This window comes from Neofelis nebulosa, chromosome 15, assembly GCF_028018385.1.
Source record: "Neofelis nebulosa isolate mNeoNeb1 chromosome 15, mNeoNeb1.pri, whole genome shotgun sequence".
NCBI lineage: Eukaryota > Metazoa > Chordata > Mammalia > Carnivora > Felidae > Neofelis > Neofelis nebulosa.
In genome coordinates this window covers 23261499-23276049 of record NC_080796.1, presented here as the reverse complement: position 1 = coordinate 23276049, position 14551 = coordinate 23261499, and the positions used below count along the sequence as shown (strand labels likewise).

At 37.6% G+C, this 14551-nt stretch overlaps 1 protein-coding gene across 7 annotated transcripts in view; it reads right to left on the bottom strand.

Moving 5' to 3' along the window:
• Nucleotides 1–14551, bottom strand: part of RABGAP1L (RAB GTPase activating protein 1 like) — a 758910-nt gene that overhangs the window by 109702 nt on the left and 634657 nt on the right. The window lies entirely within an intron of this gene.

Here is a 14551-nt window from a genome sequence, read left to right as displayed (position 1 = left end):
AATTCTGTTTTTTAACACAACACATTCACTTAAGCCTTACCTAACCAAAAATAAGGGCTTCCAGTGTTGAGGATGGTTACAGACACATCTAAAAATTTGAGGAATGCTTCATCTTGCCTCGTTTTGAGAATACACAACTCAATTGTAACTACAGAAATTTTACCTTATTTTTAAAGCAAATAACTTTTAAAATTAAAAAAAGTCATAAATTTTTGAAAAGTTTTACTAACAACCAAATCAAATCATCCCACAAGGCTAATGTGTTCGATTCTCTCTCTTTTTTTTTTTTTTTTAATGAAGACCAGAGTGTAGTTTTAGGGAACAGCAATAAAATGTGAACTAGTTTTCATTCAGATGTTTATTTGTCTCAGGTTCTTCCTGCAGGTTGGTTGAGTCCAGCCTGGATAAGTCCCTTTCCAAGGGGCCCTCGGGTCCCTGCAGTAGATCATATACACAGCTTGCAGTGGTGGACTTGGCTTAAATCCTACAATTAAAACTTGATTAATCTGCAATGAAGCAAAGAAGGGTGGGGGAGGGAGGAGAGAGAGAGGCAAACCAAGAAAAAGACTCTGAACTATAGAGAACAAACGGATGGCTCCCAGGGGGGAGGTGGGTGGGGGATGGGTGAAATACGTGATGGGGATCCAGGAGCGCACTTGTGGTGATGAGCACCAGGTGACGTATGGGAGGGTCGAATCACCATGTTGTACATCAGAAACTAATATTACACTGTATGTTAAATGGAATTTAAAAACTAAAACAAAACAACCTTGACGAATTTGATGCTACATGAATTATATCACAATTTTTTTCAAAAACCAACAGAAAAAAAAGTGGGGGCGCCTGAGTAGCTCAGTCAGCTGAGTGTCCGACTCTTGATTAAAGCTCAGGTCATGATCTCGTGGTCGTGAGATCGAGCCCCACATCAGGCTCCGCACTGAGTGTGCAGCCTGCTTAAGATCCTCTCTCCCTCACTCTCTGCTCCACCTGCTCCATCTGCACACACCTCCCCCACTCGTGTGTGTACGTGAGTGCAAGCATGTGCATGCATTCTCTAAAACAAATAAACAAAAAAATCCAAGAGCATTTACGAAATGCCTGTAATGTTCATGGGGGGACTTACTAAACTTTTAATATAGTATCATAGAATCTAGTTATAAATAATGACTAATACCCTAAAAACTTTTAATGATAATAATAGCAACTCATATTTGGTAAGCATTCACCATGTCCTAGACAGAGAATCTCATTCAATCTTCACAGCAAGTCGATGAGCTAGGCACTGTAATTATCTCTGCTTCTCCACTAAAGTGTGGAGAAGCTTAGTGATTTGACTCCATTCTCACAATCAGAAATGGAGCTGATAAGATTCAACAACAAGTGTGCCTGGCTCCAAAGTGCAGGCCCTTCATCACTAAAGGACAATAAGGGAAGGAGCAAACATAAACGGAGTATCAGCCATGTGCCAGACACTAGTGCTTTTCAGACACTCACATGTCCTCCTTCCCCACCCCAGAAGACAATGCGCTGTTTGTCAAGTGATGCAATTGTAAGTGACTTTAGGATTGGAATAGTATAAAGTCTCTCTGCATTCAGGAAAGCCTGCATGGAAGACATGGATTGAATCTGGACAGGCGAAGTGAAATCATTTTTTACAGGGAAAATAAAATAAACTTGGCCACACTGGCGAACTGAAGACATCGGTTGGGTACGGTAGGAGATAAGGCTTCAAAGGCAGATTTGAATTGGCCTGCAGCGGGTTTCAAATATCAGGTCAACAAATTTGGAAAATACGGTGTGTAGGCCAAGGGCGGTCACTGAAGACTACAAAGTTTCTGCCTTTCTAGCCTCCATTTTTGTCATTAAGGGAAGGACCTATAATAGTTAACATGAGGACTTCAGAGTTCAGAATAACCTGGGGTAATTAATATAGGACTCTGCCACACACTAGCTCTGTGACCATAAGCAAATTCCATAAGCTGTCTCACCCCTGGTTTTCTCATCCACAAAATGAGAAAATAATAATAGTGCTATAATTATGAGGAATAATAAGATAATGCATGTAAAAGCCCTTCGTAAGCTGCCTGGCTCTAGAAAGCGTTTGATTAATGTTCATTGCTGTTATTATCAATATTAAAAATGATGTCTGGAGGGGCAAGATTATTTGCTAAACACCAAAGAGAAGATGGAATTGTAACTCTTAGAATTGGGGGGGGGGTATCCTCAGTATCCAAGAACACAAATGTCTCCATTTCCTATTTCCTTATCCAATTAATTAAAATCCAAGAGAAAGAAAGAGACGCTGTCATACAACTCCAATCCTCTACCAGTTTTCCCTAAGCAATTAAATCTTTCTACGTGTTGCTTTATTTGGGAGCAATTTGGTAATTTACATGTGTCCTTCTGTCAGAAATAATTGAGACAGGTTAGAGGACACAAAAGGTTGATAATGTGTGTGTGTGTGGAGTCTCCTGCAGTTTAGCTGCCTCTCCAGTTTCCTGACAACAATGCAGACAGAGTTTAATCAATTACCTCTTATTAAATTAAGCAATTGTGACAAGAACAGGGAACAAAGAGAGCATTTGTTGTCTACTGATATTCATCTGTTGTAACCTGATCAACAAAATACTGTTACTAGGGGCTAGCGTGGAAATACACAATCCTTCTTTATGATTGTATTATAACAAGATTTTCCATGGTTCGTCGGTATCTTAGAGTCAAAAGAAATATCCTATATAATTGTTTAGAGTAACAGCTTATCTGGAAGCTTAGACTTGACCAAAAAAACTGTTAATCCATTTCATCTCAACGATATCAACTGAGTATGGATAGGGGTAAAAGGGGAAGGAGGAGAGAAGTAACGCATATTTAATATCTACTATGCTTGAATGGGCCTTTAACTATATACTCTCTTGTAGTTTTTTACAACAATACTATGAAGCTGGTTTTATTATCCCCATTTTATAGAAGAGTAAACCATTGTCCTCTGGGTTTAAACAATTTAAGGTCACTAGCAAATCAGACCTATTATTAAGACTGAAATATGTGATTATAAAGGATCTGTGTATCCCCCTCCAAGCCCCCAACAGGTTCATTATAAGATGAATTCAAGAAAGAAGAAAATAAACTCAACATGGAGATCCTGAAATAGAAGCTTTAAAATTTCCAAAGCTGGACTTTGTATCTCTCTTCTCTTAGTATTTTGCTTTTATATATTTTTAAGCAAGATCTACACTCCACGTGGGGCTTGAACTCAGGACCTCGAGATCAAGAGTCACATGTTCCACTGACTGACCCAGCCAGGCACCCCTCTTAGTATTTTGCTTTTAATGTTATATCGTTGTATATTGAAAATAGGAACTAAAAGTTCATTTTGCATCTAACGGTATTATTTATAAAGCATTTGCAAATGTAAAGAAAAAGAAAACTGAACGGCAACTACTGACAAGGGTTATGTATGTATTAGCAATCTTCTACAATAGAAAATAGCCCTTTGATTGAATGATCTGTCAACAGCAGCTTCCATGTTGTTAAAAACTGGCATTTTGTTTGCTTTGAGAGCAACAGTGAATTGCTTAATTGGCCAATAGAAAAGTAATAAAAAGGTCTTAATACTTTTTTAACAGTGGTCTTAGTAGTAGTGGTAGCAATTTCATTCATTTCAACAAGAATTTTATTTTTATTTATTTTTTCATAAAGATTTTACTTTTAAGTAATCTCTGTACCCAACGTGGGGCTTGAACTTACAACCCCGAGATCAAGAGTCACATGCTCTACTGACTGAGCCAGCCAGGAGCCCCAAGAATGTATTTTTTATGTTCAATCTAAAGCATTTTCCCAAAAAGTCATCATTTCAGGTGTAAGAACTGTCATAAAGTCTTATCATAAAGAATACCTCTCCAATATCATGATTTTTATTTTTTAACTAAAAATAGCTAACATACTCATGCATTACTCTTCAAAGACAACGAGAAGTTAAGAGAGAATGTCAGTGCCCACAGGGCCCAATGGTTTACTTTCAGTTACAAGAGAGAATGTCAGTGCCCACAGGGCCCAATGGTTTACTTTCAGTTACAAATTCTAAGGACAACCTTTAGGCCTAAGGACACATATCGTCTACCTCGCATCCTTATTTAAAAATGACTGTTTGAGGGGAGCCTGGCAGGCTCAGTTGGTGGATCATGTGACTCTTGATCTCAGGATTGTGAGTTCAAGCCCCATGTTGGGTATAGAGATTACATGAAAATAAAATCTTTAAAAATAAAAAAAATTAAGGGCACCTGGGTGGCTCAGTTGGTTAGCCACTGACTTCGGCTCACGTCATGATCTCGCGGTTCGTGGGTTTGAGCCCCGCATCGGGCTCTGTGCTGACAGCTCGGAGCCTGGAGCCTGCTTCAGATTCTGTGTCTCCCCCTCTCTCTGCCCCTCCCTTGCTCACATTCTGTGTCTGTCTCTCAATAATAAATAAACATTGAAAAAAATAAATAAAAAAAATTAAAAAAATTAAAAATTAAAATGTCTGTTTGAGACAACTTATTTGTGGAGAATTTTAAGTATGCAATGTAATAGGAGATTATGATTTGTAATTCTAAATGTCCAGCACTTAATCATTACTAAAATGATGGTGAATCAATAATCACTGTAACAAGCTGAGACTTGGGGGATGTATATGTATTAGCAAATCTGCATAAATGATCGGGTTGTAAAACTGAATACTAATCTGTATTAAATACTGATTTGTGGGGAATTTCAATTTATGTAAATAATAATGCCTTTTGCTTCTCCTAACGGCCACCTAGTTCTTTGGCATTTCACTACTTACTAGTAGCTGTACTCCAAAGAGTACAAAAACAGGGAACAAAGGAAAAATTCTCATTAGTGAATAACTGGTAAATGTTATTTCTGATCATCTCTGTCAAATGACTAGGGTAGAACAAGTTAAAATTAAGAGCTAAAATAAAATTTCAGTGTTTGAAAAGTTCTATATTTGACAATTAAATGTTTTATACATACTTTCTATTTTCTTTTCGAACGAATAGGGGAGAGCTGTATAAAGGAATATTATAGGAAAACTGTCCCATGAAGGTGACTAAATAAAAAATTAACGTTAAGCAAGAAGTTCTGGTATTAAACTTCATAAAGAATAGAATGAGTTTTGGGGCGCCTGGGTGGCGCAGTTGGTTAAGCGTCCGACTTCAGCTCAGGTCACGATCTCGCGGTCTGTGAGTTCGAGCCCCACGTTGGGCTCTGGGCTGATGGCTCAGAGCCTGGAGCCTGCTTCCCATTCTGTGTCTCCCTCTCTCTCTGCCCCTCCCCCGTTCATGCTCTGTCTCTCTCTGTCTCAAAAATAAATAAACGTTAAAAAAAAAAAAATTAAAAAAAAAAAAAAAAGAATAAAATGAGTTTTTCCATTACCTGCACTTAGAACACAGAATTGAAGCATTAGTAAGTGGCTGTTTTCATTAACTATTTTATTCACTATCAACAAAACTTGTGCATTTCTTTTTACTTTTAAGCCAGTCTTTAAATTTCAACGGTAACATTTTTTCTTTCCCTTCTTTCTATTCTTTCTCCCATTATCTGACTCTCTCTCACCCATATGCATCTCTTTTCTAAGATTATTTTTGTCCTAAACTACTGGGTTATTTAGCATTCATGTATTTTTACCAGATAACTTACGAAGTATACACCTTTACATAGATTTTTAAACCTAACTCCAGTTATGCCCCCCGTTCTCTCTATACAAGGGTTGACAATATAAATGAGATATGAACATGGTATATGTGGTCTTACAGAGTCCTCTATTAGCCAATTGTAGGTAATTGTTCTACTATGGTTACTTCACCTATCAGTAATTAAATATTGCTTTTAAAAAACCACTTTATTTTATGTTAAGGTAATATCTTAATGAAGGCATTCCATTAAAAAATCCTACTGATATATATCATATACGTATATGATATATATATACGTATATATACGTATATATCATAACGTATATGATATATATATATCATACACGTGTATGATATATATATATGATATATATATATCATACACGTGTATGATATATATATATCATACGTATATGATAGATATATACGTATGATATATATATATCATATATACACACACACACACACACACACACACACATATATATATATATATGATATATATACATATGGGGTAACTAACCATTGTGCAAGATGATATCCCAGAAGTTCTTTCCTGTGAAAGGAAATGACTATAAATTTGTTCAAAGCCTCCATGAGAAAAAACTGTAAAGCAGCCATTTTGTAAAGGAGCTTCATTCCAAGACAAAAGTTCTCTTTGAAATCATGCACTGTTTCCCTTTAATGCAGAGTGCCTTAGCACCATTAATATAAATTGCCTGTGTTCTTTTCATTATTAATATGTTTGTAAAAAGTGGTTCTTAACTTTACAACACCACAAAATATAAAGGAAGCAGTAAACAAATTTATTGGTATTTTGTCTTTACCCTGGGGCAGTTCGAACAGAAGCAAAGGGAAGAAAACAGGTCTGAGATTTAGATAATAATAAATCTCTGCATGTCATAGTGGGCAGATTCAAACCTCTGGCAGGTTAATACAACAAAGCTACGTGACAGGAGTCCAATAGGACCTTGCAATGTGACAGCAACACTTCCCACCCCAAAGCTCTTGGCTCACATGACTCTTCTGAGATACTTCTGAGTCAAATAACCAAAAAATAAAACCATTATAGGTAATAGCAACCATTTCAATTTTATCTCCAAGTATTTCCCTCTCCTAAAACCTTAATGTATTTCCTCTAAAAAGAAAATAGCTTCTTAGCATTGAAAAGGAATATTGTAGAATTCTGTATCCAATGATTAGAAACCATTTCTTTACCCAGCATATATCATTGATAAAGGTATTATGTTGGAAAGCAAATGACGAACATAAAACATTACTAAGAGGCTGAAGGGAGAAAAAAGACATTTATACTAAATATATTGTTTTTTGTTTTGTTTTTGCTATAAAAAGCCCATATGTAAATTAACAAAATAGACACAGAAATCAGAAGAAACTCAAAGTGAAACAACATCTTGGTTTCAATGGTCAATAAAGAAATACTGTATATAAATTTAAAATAAATAAGTCCTTTACGCCCTTACTAGATACAGGCTTATTAGTTATTTTGGTGGTTGCTAAGCAACGTTTTCTTCTGTAGGGCTAAAGCATATGCAATTAACAAGTTTTCAGAAAAAGATAAATGCAAAATTAGGGAATAGTATTTGAAAAGCAAAAAGGAAATTTGGGGCGTCTGGGTGGCTCAGTTGGGTAAGCGTCTGAGTTGGGCTCAGGTCATGTTCTCTCAGTTCTTGGGTTGGCTCCTGGGTTCGTGCCCCATGTTGGGCTCTGTGCTGACAGCTCAGAGCCTGGAGCCTGCTTTGGATTCTTGTGTCTCCCCTGCTCTCGCAGGCACGCGCGCTCTCTCTCTCTCTCTCTCTCTCTCTCAAAAATAAATAAACATTAAAAAAAGAAAAGCAAAAAGGAAAAAGCATTAACTTGCTAATCAGGTTATAACAGAGGGTCAGTGATCTTTGCAATAGTGATTAAACCTTTTGTTTTCCACTGGCACCAAGTGGGATGTTACTTTAGTATATTAACATTTTAATTTTATTTAAATGGTGATCATCCTACTTACCCCTACACTCAACAGCCTAGTTGTTTTGAATATCTCAAAATAAATCAGATCAGTATGCTCTGATTACTACTACTAACAGTGATCTCTATAGATCTCTTTCTCTACCAGTATTTTCCTCAAATCCCCAGTTTCAGGGTTGTCATAGCCCTGTTTGTAATTTTTTTTTAATTTTATCTTATAGTGACATGAAATTAGTAAAGCTACACATACAGCTTCATGATACTGCTTAAACTACTAGATCCCTGAAAATTTTGTTCTTTAAGGTGCACATTTTGGAATAACTCTTTTTACAGATGCTACTGTATCAGCTCAGTGAGTAAAGAGGAATGCCCTTTAATCCACTGGGTATAATAACGGAAACTTTTTTAAAAAAGATAAGGGCAAATAACTGAACGGAAAATTACTGTAGGATGTCAACTGTTGTGGGGGAAAGAAAAGATAGGAAATGGAACGCAGCTCTACCATTCTGTGGATTCAGGGGAAAATTTCTCTCCCTGCTCCTGCACTTTTCCCCTTCCTCATTTTTAATATTACGTTGCAAGTTGTACAAATGGTGTAGGATTGTGACTGCCAATCCCCTTGTTCACAAAATCAGTTCCTCCCTGAATTTTCTTAGTCTACATTGAGCAAAGCTCGATGCAGAGGCTAGTGAGGGCCCGCTTTAATAAATGAACTGATAAAAGAATTTACAAATGTGATGGAGAGGGATGTGCCTTGTGTTTGGGTTGTAATCATGCCTTGTATTGGTTCTACAACCAAATACCTTGTGAGCTTTGAAAGGCAGCTTCTTACTTGACTTTAAAAGAACGGCATTGGACTACATGTTTGGTAGAGGCTACTGTAATGTCCATGACTCCACCCTGAAACATAATATAATGTAAGAATTATAACTTATTAAAAAATTACTCGGTTGATCTTTAAACTTGCCCAGATGGGACACTTAATACCAGTTAGTAGGATCTTTTGAGTGCTTTCTCTTTTTGTTTCTGTGTAGTTTGCCTCAGACCAAACTGAAGAATCTTCTGTAAAAATCTAATTGTCCAGATAAGAGTAAAAAGCCAAGAAAAATGCCAAGAGTCAGCAAGCAGTTTAACGATATGCATGGCTAAGACGTGAGTTTTAATGATCTCTGTTTTGTTTCAACACCTACCAGAATTAAACATGAGCAGGCACTCCAAACTGTAGAACTCTCTATTGAGTCACACACAGAAAAATTTCTCAAACTTGGCACTGTTAACATTTGGGCACGAAAAATTTTTTTCTTGTGAAAAGTTTTCCTGTGAATTTTAAGATGTTTTGCACTATCACTGGCCTCTATACACTAGATACTAGTAGTACCCATCCCCCCAAGGTTGTGACAACCCCAATTTTCTAGACCTTGCCAAATAAATGTTCCCTGTGGGAGAAAACTATTCTGCATTGAGAACCCTGACCATTTCTCTCTTTCTAAATTAAAATTATGGAAAGGGGTTATTTTTAAATCCCAAATTGACCTCCAACCATTAGACTTTTTAAAATAAGTTCTATAATTTCAGTCCCTAATGATACTGTCTCAAACCCTACTGAAAATTATCAATAAATGGGTCATTCATTAATATCTGTGAACTTTCTTTCACTTGGGCTCTGTGAGGTTTTTGCCTAATAAATTACAACCAGAAAACCAGAACATTTAAATATTTTTTTTTTGTATTGAAGTATAATTGAAAAGAAATTGTAATGTATTTAAGGTAGACAACTTGATGTTTTGATATAAAATATTCTTAAAATTGGAAAAGTCACAGTTAATGACAAATTACTTGTGGTGTCTCACTGTTATAGGTATTAATATATCAGTATTACTTATATGTTTTAAATATATATTATTCAACTTCATCAATCAGCTTTATAAAGTAGTATCCATAAATTTCAGACATAGGGGGCGCCTGGGTGGCTCAGTCGGTTAAGCGTCCGACTTCGGCTCAGGTCATGATCTCTCGGTCCGTGAGTTGGAGCCCCGCGTCGGGCTCTGTGCTGACCACTCAGAGCCTGGAGCCTGTTTCAGATTCTGTGTCTCCCTCTCTCTCTGACCCTCGCCCGTTCATGCTCTGTCTCTCTCTGTCTCAAAAATAAATAAACGTTAAAAAAAATTAAAAATAAAAATTTCAGACATAGGAGGGTTCTAAAATGTTCTCAGATTCTTATGTTTCTAAAGGGGACCGGAATATGCCACCCCAAAATATCCCACAAAATATGCATAAGGATTATTTTGAGCTGAAGGCAATTGAGAAACAGCAGACACAAGAGGAACTCTCTGCCCCCTAAATGCCTAAAAGCAGAATATAAATTTTCCTTTTGTAAAGGAAATTTCCATTTGTAAAGGTGCCCCCTCCACAACCCTCATCTGGCAATAGTTTCCCTCCTACATTTCCTAGTTACCTTCTCACAAGTTGCCCCCCTTGAAGCCCAAACCCCCTTTCCCTATGTCTAATCACTGCTCCACAATTTGTCACCCTTTGTTAAAATGGTATATAAGTCTCCAGGTCCAGTTGTCTCTTTGGGTTTTCACTTCTTTACTGTGAAATCTCTATTCATAAAGAAATATTAATATCACAAAAGAAACAAATGCTTTTTTTCCTGTTAATCTGCCTTTTGTCACTTTTATTTTATTTTTTTAATGTTTATTTATTTTTGAGAGAGAGAGACAGAACGCTAGTGGAAGAGGGCAGAGAGAGAGAGAGGGAGACACAGAATCCGAAGCAGGCTCCAGGCTCTGTGCTGACAGTTTAGAACTCATGAACCGTGTGAGATCATGACTGGACCCGAAGTTGGATGCTCAACGGACTGAGCCACCCAGGTGTCCCTGCCTTTTGTCACTTTAATTCATAGGCCCCCAGGCATATAACCTCAGAGGGCAGAAGAAAAGCTGCCCCCTACTTACATTTCCAACTCATGATTTGTTGATAAAATTACATTATAAAGATGACAATTTATTCATAAACATATACTCCCAAGGGTTCATAAAGTATGGGCAGTGGCTTTAGAGATTATTATCTAGTTCCTGATTTACAGATGAGGTAGGCAACTTAAAAAGTAAAAATAAATTTCATTTTTAAAAACTGAGGGGAAGATAAAAGGAGAAAGCTTAAGAAGGAAGAAGAAGCAAAACCACTGGGAAAGAAGTAATGTCTTTAGAGGAGTGTGGCTTAGTGCGACAAACTAAAGCTTCACAAATTGCAGATCTCAGTCCCTGGGATTCATGCAAAACAGGAACAAGAGAAGTAATGACTATAGTTTTACAGCTTTGAACAAAGTCAGTGCTTCCTACTAAGGAGCCTGTGTTGCTGGTGGGGTCCTAGAAGAGCAGGTGATGGTGGGCAGACAGAACTTCCCTGGGCAGGGGTGGACAGAACCACCTGGCTTCTAGACTGATGGTTTATAGCACTTGATTAACTTGACTTCCTGTCAAATGGTGGCAAAGAAGGGCGTGTTGAGTATGTTTTACACTTTTGTATTTGAAAAAGTTTTTCTTACGTGTTTATCCTGGGTTTTTTAGTATAAACAAATAAAAAGGGTTGTTGCATGAACATCCATCCACCATTAAAAATAGGCTTAGTGGGGCGCCTGGGTGGCTTGGTCGGTTAAGCGTCCGACCTCGGCTCAAGTCATGATCTCACAGTCCGTGAGTTCGAGCCCCGCATCGGGCTCTGTGCTGATAGCTCAGAGCCTGGAGCCTGTTTCGGATTCTGTGTCTCCCTCTCTCTCTGCTCCTCCCCTGTTCATGCTCTGTCTCTCTCTGTCTCAAAAATAAATAAACGTTAAAAAAAATAATAAAAAAAAATAGGCTTAGAAACAATTCAAATACAAAAAGGCAGTTGATAAAACTTCACTTTTTCAAGAGGTATTTTAGTGAAGTCCAAGAAAACACATAGTTACTGAGTGTCTCCTATGTACTGAACAGAGTGCTAAACATTGGAGCGTCAGACTGAAAAACTCAAGAAACCCAGATTTTTATCAGTAGGCTCCAGAAGAAAATGAAAGAAATTTCTCCACATAATGAAAGTAAATGTATTAATCACCCATTCCCCATACAAACACAAATAATGACCTCAGTCCATTTTTATTATTTTTTATCTTTTTTTAAGTTTATTTTTCTACTTTGAGAGAGACAGAGACAGTAGGAGTGGGGGAGGGGCAGAGAGAGAGGGAAGGAGAGAATCCCAAGCAGGCTCCGCGCTGCCAGTGCAGAGCCCAATGTGGGGCTCGAACTCACAAACCATGAGATCATGACCTGAGCCAAAAGCAAGAATTGGGACGCTTAACCGACTAAGCCACCCACGCGCCCCTGACCTCAGTCCATTTTAAAATGTCCTTGATTTGGGTCTTTCTTTTCATTGCTTTTAAAGTCCTCTTTCTCAAGAGGCTTTGTTTAGCAGGTGCAGAAAATAAGGCCCACAGAAGGGGAATGAAATACTTACTTCAGGATTCTATGAAGTCACGGGCAGAATTTAGACTCATGTGATGTAAGGGCTACACAGGCCTTCAGGGGTTCTCTAACTCAACTGCTTATGTCAAAGGCCCCAAATGGAGCTGTTCAGTGGCAAAGTTAAGATGGGAATCAGCCCTCTAGCCTCTTAAGCAAGGGCACTAATGGAAGCCAAAGCCTACCTTACTTTCGGTCTGTGTATAAGACACGGCCATTCCCAGGCTTCTACACAGCACAGCTAAGCCATTATGGTTAAATAAGGTGGGAATATGCTTCCTCCAGCACCATTTAGACTGGAAAAACTCTAAGCCTGAACAGGGCCATCAGCGTGATCCATGATAGCCACCCTGATTTTAAATTGCTACAGACTACCAAAACAAGACCAGAAATGGATTAGTCTCTATCACCAAAATATACAACCTAGACTCAATGGTAATTTTATACCTGATACTTAATATAAAATCAGGTTTTCCTCAAAATATGATTTTAGGTAATTTATTCTCTTTATTGATAATATCAGATCTTCAAAAGGGTTGGTATGGGAGAGGAGGGAGAAACATTTTTAAAAGCGTTAAAAAACACATTTATATTGAATATTATAGTCAGAATTTTTTAAGTTTATTTATTACTTTTGAGGGAGAGCATGAGTGCAAGCTGGGGAGGGGCAGAGAGAGAGGGAGGGAGAGAGAATTCCAAGCAGGAATTCCAAGAATTCCACTGACAGCCTATAGCCTGATGTGGAGCTGGAACTCAGGAATCATGAAATCATGACCTGAGCTGAAATCAAGAGTTGGACACTTAACTGACTGAGCCACTCAGGCGCCCCTAGTCATAATTTTTAATAGGCAAGAAGTTTGATTTCAAATTCACTGGTGGAATCTATAAATATATTGCTCATTTCCTGGTTGCTTAGGCCATTAAGGGTCTAATCTATTTCCTGAGCTGAAACTAGCTAATGGAAAAATATTTAGAATAGTAATCATCTAGTGAGATGGGGTGTTGGCATCTATTCACCCAAAACATATTCTTGGTCATAATTCCCTTCAGTAATTTATATGGTTTCTAAAGGAATCATCTCACTTTTTACAATGAAAGGTCTATGCTCTACCCCTAATGTTTTATGAATAAGAGCACCCATCTATGACATTTTTCAGCCTGAACACAAATGTTACATTAGGTCAGGAAGTGTATTACTTGCTTTCCTACCAAATCAGTGAACAAAAAACCCCCATAAAGTCGATATTGTTATCATAAAACTGAGACTTTGTATTTATGCGAAGGAAATCCATTAAATAAGCTCATTACCCCACCTATTTGCAATACTACCCCAAAGCTGCAGAGATCCAAATGACTCAAAGCAAACTACAGTGTGCTGATGCTGGATTCGCCAGGGGCAGCCCAAATGAGACATTCACAACACCCTCAAAGTTATGTTCCCACAAGTTCCTTTCTCTTTTGTGGCCACCATGTCGTTGCTGATTATCAGCACACCTCTGACACAGCTGTTATTAGGTGGAGGGTTCAGATGGCAGACTAACTTTCTTTATTTAGCCCACGAGAAGCATTATTCACAAGGTAAATATGCCAGAGGAAAACCCTAAATGTAGGAAAAAGCCAAGCATGACTTTAGCACGATCTGTACCGTTCCTCCCTCCCTTTTGCAAAGTTCATCAAGAATTGTCTTTGAAAATAACCCACCACGGTCAGGTTTGGGCTTTGGAGCAAAGCTAGCCTTTGAGCTGAGACCTAGGAGTGTGGCACTCATGAGTTACACATAATTCTGAAATCTGAGCCCACCAGAGGAAATTTCTTTTAAATCAGAATCCATTAAGATACATCAGTATCCACACTTTTGTATATGTCTTTGATTACATAAAAATATTACTGGACTTTGAGAAAAATGTCTGCTTTCATTCAAACAGCATTCTCACATTATACACATTATTACTTTTCCATAATTCAGACACCAGGAATAAATTTTATATATTCTGGCACAGAGTACTAATATAATTTTTGCTGTTGTAAATGTCTCAATCCACAACAGAATTAGTAGTAATATATAGTTCTGTTCATTTTGGAAACATCTCATTAAAAAATTTTGACTGCATTTCATAAAGGAAAATAACAAATTTCTGCTAAAGATGACCAATATACTCTTTAAAGAAATGTGATTATCAAAGCAAAATAGAAACTCTTTGTTCTGTCTGCTAGTCACACCCAGTACAGTCATTAAAATCAGTTGTTAAAGTTTTTCCTTGTGGGTTTCACATCTATCATAGATAAATCTTTTTATAACACATTGCCCAGTGGTGTTTTGTACATGGGGCAGAAGCATTTCCTGACCTCAACAGGCTTCTAACAAGATCTGGGAATTGTCCAGGAAAAGAGAATTGGACA